The sequence below is a fragment of the Zalophus californianus genome, chromosome 15 (genome assembly GCF_009762305.2).
Source record: "Zalophus californianus isolate mZalCal1 chromosome 15, mZalCal1.pri.v2, whole genome shotgun sequence".
In the NCBI taxonomy this organism is placed as follows: Eukaryota; Metazoa; Chordata; class Mammalia; order Carnivora; family Otariidae; genus Zalophus; species Zalophus californianus.
Window position 1 is genome coordinate 39,434,370 of NC_045609.1, and position 5,047 is coordinate 39,439,416.

General features: G+C 45.7%; 1 pseudogene across 1 annotated transcript; it reads right to left on the reverse strand.

Moving 5' to 3' along the window:
- Positions 1-3,610: 3,610 nt before the first annotated feature.
- LOC113920504 lies at positions 3,611-4,121 on the reverse strand (annotated as a pseudogene). Its single transcript, XR_003519289.1, has one exon. The product of XR_003519289.1 is annotated as a proteasome subunit beta type-10-like (transcript).
- Between the last annotated feature and the right edge of the window lie 926 nt (positions 4,122-5,047).

Genomic DNA, 5,047 nt, shown 5'->3' on the forward strand with positions numbered 1-5,047 from the left:
ATCTGTGTTGTAGCATGTGTTGATACTGGATTTCTATGTATTACTGAATACTATTCCAATGTATGGATTTATTGCATTTAGTTCATCCATTCATCAGCGGATGGACGTGTGGTTTTTAAAAAGATCCTCTTATGGCTAAAATTAACAAGACCGACAGTATCAAATGTTGGCATGGATGTGGAGCAATTGGAACTCTGGCACATTATTGGTGGGAGTCTGTAATGGTATAACCACTTTGGGAAAGTTTGGTCTCTCTTATAAAGATAAACATATATCTACTACATACCCGAGCAATTCAACTTGTAGGTATTTCCTCAAGAGCAATGCAAATATATATGAAAACAAAAACCTGCAGTAAAAACTGTAAACTGCCTAGCTGTCCATCAATAGGAGAATGGACAAGCAAACTGAGCTATTTTCAGAAAATGGAATCTTATCAAACAAGTCACAAAAGATGGATGAGGGTGGAAAACATTATGTTGGGTGAAAGAAGCTAGACATAAAGGATTATATACTGTATAATTATTATGGAGTCCCATTTTTTGTGAAATTCAAGAACCCACAAAACTTATCTGTGGGAGTAGAAGTCAGAACAGAGGTCATTTTGGAAGAAAGATAGGTGATTTGAAGGAGGACAAGGGAACTTTCCAGGGTGATGGAAATGCCCTATATCTTGATTTGGGGGTGTTAGTTACACAGAGATATACATTTGTCAAAGCTCTTTAAACTCACATACAGATGGCCAACAGACACATGAAAAGGTGCTCAACATCATTAATCATCAGAGAAACACAAATCAAAACTATAATGAGATATCACCCTACACCTGTTAGAATGGTTATTATCAAAAGACAAGACATAACAAGCGTTGGCCAGGATGTGAAGAAAAGGGAACCCTCATGCACTGTTGGTGGGAATTTAAATTGGTATAGCCACTGTGGAAAACAGTATGGAGGTTTCTCAAAGAATTGAAAATAGAATTCCCATATGATCTAGCAATTCCAGTTCTGGGTATGTATCTGAAGGAAACAAAAACACTAATTCAAAAAGATATATGCACCCTATGTTCATTGCAGCATTATTTATAATAGCCAAGATATGGAAGCAACCTAAGTATCCATCAATGGATGAATGGATTAGAAAGTGTGAGATACACACACACACACACACACACACACACACACACACAAAATGGAATACTGCTCAGCCATAAAGAGAAGGAACTCTTGCCATTTGTGACAACATGGATGGACCTCAAGGGCATTATATTAAGTGAAATAAGTCTAAGAGAGAAAGACAAATACTATATGAACTCATATGTAGACTCTCAAACAAACAAACAAGCAAACAAAAACAAGCTCGTCGATTCAGAGGGTGGATTGGTAGCTGCCAGAGGTTAGGGGTAAGAGGCGGGAGAAATGGGTGAAGCAGGTCAAAAAGTTAAATAAAAATCAGGATCTGAAAAGTTCTTGGGGTGCTGGAATAATGAGCCAAAGGGGAAAAAATAAGAAAAATTTCACAGCAATGAATATCAAGTCTTGATTTTAGGTTAAAACATTTCACAAGAAGAGGTTTGATGATCTGTGCATCAGCTCATGTGAGATAAAACAAAACAAAACTCTCTTTAAACTCTACTGCGAAGGTCTGGGCATCTTATCGAATATCGGGTATACTTGGCTAAAGCCAGGGTGGGGGGAGCACACTCTGGAAGCCTGAGAAACACGGACCCAGGGGCTCAGGCTGGAGCATGTGGAGGGGCCTCCTGCAGCCCCTAAGGCAGCGGCTGTGGCCTGGATCTAGGGCAGGGGCTGCGGAACAGGGAGGGTTAGGAGATGAGCGGGATGCTAAGGAGGAAGACAGGGCACTCCTGATAGGCAGGAGTGGGGACAGTGGGGAGAGGAAGAAGGCGAGGTGACTTACAGCTTCCTCTCCCAGCACCTGTGACAGGTTAGCCCTCAACCTGTTCCTGATCCGCCCCGTGGGCTTCCTGCTGAGGCTGCTCCCCTTCTGAGTGGTCGGAGCATCCTGTCCAGTCACCTGTGTCAGTGTCTCGTGAAGCTCCCTGATTCATGGGAGAAGCAGCACAGATGACTTCAGCTCTGTGAGGTCAGCAGAGTGGAGCGGGCTTTCCAGCTGTGCTTGCTGCTCTTTGGGAGAAGGGCGTGGGCCCGGCAAGCCACCTCGCCTCCTGGGTGTTTTGGGGCACTCCCATAGGAACCCCCTGGAAGGTGTCAGCCAACCTCCCCATGTAACAGAGAAAAGACCCCGAGAGGGTAGGAGAGTAAGTAGCTCAAGGCCAACAGACCTCTGATTTTGCTGGGTGGGCACCTGCTGGCACCACAAAGACCCTTCCCTCCCAGAGGCCTGGGGTGGGAAGCTCATGAGGGGTACCCTCCCCTCAGAAAACCACACAGTGGGGCACGGAGGCACAGAAACTCCAGCTGCCTCTGTGTGCCTCTGTGTGCCTCAGCAGCTGAGGAAAGGCCCAGATGTGTGTCACCTTGTTGTCACTGACCCCACCCTATAGACTTCCCCATAGGTGCATCCTTCCTTGGCATCCGATCTGGCCCCCTACCCCAGGCAAATACCAGCCTCTACCAAGAAATTCCTCTGAGATGTTTTATACTGAGTACCAAGAACTGTGTACCTTGGAAGGGACATGGTAGTACTCCCTTTAGGCTCCTCCCACTCCCATGCCCCTGCACCCAATTCTTCCAGAACAAGGAAACTCAGATGTACTTTTTCAAATATTTCATATACCATAAAAGTGTACTATAAAAGTATAATGACTCTCTAATCAAAAGTATAATCAGTGCAGAGGTTGATGACTTTTACACATAGCACCACCACTGAGAACAAGATATGGAGCATTTCTAGAACTCTAGAAGACTACCCCCTTCCCGCCAACCCCACCCCTGAAAATCAGCACTATTCTGACGTCTCTAATCATTGGTTAGTTTTCCCTAGTCTTGTACTTTCTATAGATGGAATCATACAGTATATTCTCTGGCTTTTCTTGCTCAAGGCACTGTCTGTGAGATTCACCCATGTTGTTGTATGCACCAGTAATCTGTTCCTTTTTTCTCGCTAAGTGGTATTCCATTATATGGAGGTACCACAACGTGCATATCTATTTTACTTTTAATGGGCATTTGGGTTGTTTCCAGTTTGGAGCTCTTCACGAACAGTCCTGTAAAGTATTTGCATAGACTCACATACTCGGTTTCTCCTGGAGATACACCGAGGGCTGGAATTTCTGGATCATAGGTAAGCATATCTTTAGCTTTAGTAGAAAACTACCAAACCGTTTTCTAAAGTGATTGTACCACTTACACTCCCACTAAGAACTTATGAAAGTTCCAGCCACGTTACATATTCTCCAACACTTTTTTTTTTTTTTTGGTTTTTTAAAGATTTTATTTATTTGACAGAGAGAGGCACAGCGAGAGAGGGGAACACAAGCAGGGGGATTGGGAGAGGGAGAAGCAGGCTTCCCGCAGAGAAGGGAGCCCGATGCGGGGCTCGATCCCAGGACCCTGGGATCATGACCTGAGCTGAAGGCAGACGCTTAACCGACTGGGCCACTCAGGCGCCCTGTTTAGGTGTTTTGTATTTCCTGGGTTTATTCCCCCTTGTTCCAAGCCCTAAGCATCATCCTACTTCACTCCACCTCCATGGCCTGCACGGTTTCCTCCAGCAGCTCCAGGGTCAGAGGCTTCACTGTCTGGGACAGCACAACTGTGGTCCCAGGGGCAAAGCGGTAGTGGCTGGGCCTCTCTATGGGCTTTGTGGGTGAGCTTAATGTTCTCAGAAGCTTGGCGCCGGTCCGCATTATCACACATGCATCCACACTGCCCCCAGGGCCCAGGTCACCCAGGATCCCTGCAGTGATAGCTTCCACTAGCAGCTCCTGCGCGGCCTCCAGCCTCATGTTCGGCTGGAACCGATCCTCCAGTACTGCCAGGGCGGCAGCCTGGCCGGAACCCAGGGCTGTGAAGGGCAGACGGCTGTAGGAGCCGTGGGTCTCCAACACTTTTTAATTCTAACTGTGTGTAACGGTACCCCCCTAGGGCTTCGACTAGCTTTTCCCTGTTGACTAATAATGTTTGGTGTCTTTCCATATGCTTATGGGTCATTTGGATGCCCTTTGTTTTGTGAAATGCCTGTTCAAGTCTTTTGACCAGTGTTTACTGGGTTGTTTACTTTTTGTGTCAATTTATAGGAGTTCTTTATACTCCTAAACATATATACAGGTATATGTCTTATGAATATCTTTGCCCGGTTTATGGCTTCATTTTTTATTTCATTTTTAAACAATTTTTTTTAAAGTAGGCTCCCTGCCCAATGTGGAGTCCAGCTCAGAGCTTGAACTCACGGCCCTGAGATCAAGACCTAAGCCAAGATCAAGAGTCAGACGCTTAACCAGCTGAGCCACCCAGGTGTCCTTAAGTGATGTCTTTTGATGTCCAGAAATCATTAATGCTAATGAAGTCCAATTTTTAAAAAAATGAAATCCAAATTTTCTATCTTTGCTGTTATGGTTAGCGCTCTTTGCATTCCCCGCAAAAGATCTTGGAGAAGCCTAGGTTTTGTGCCGGTAAAGGTCATGCCAGCTTCCTTTCTGGCCACCTTCTGGTGCAGGACTCAGTCACTTATTACTCACCAGCCCCAGCTGTGAGGTCAGCTGTTCATCAGTTTGCCCATCCACCCAACCATCCACCCACCCATTCCCCTCCCCATCCATCCTCTGCCACCATCCACACATTCATCCATCCATCTGCCCTTGGATCCACCAAGTATTAATCACCATCACCCTGAGCTGAGTGACACCAGGCAGTAAGACACTGGGATGGTAGCAGAGTTATCGAGATAGAACGAGACCCCCAAGGAGCTCATGATCTGGTGGGGGAAAATATAACATACACAGAATCCCTGACAGATTTCTATCCAGCCCCGTGTTGTCCTGAAATCGGTGGCTTTCATTCATTATTCTCTGAAACTTCCATTCCTTTGTCCTTGGTCCGTGGCACTCTTTCCAATATTTGTA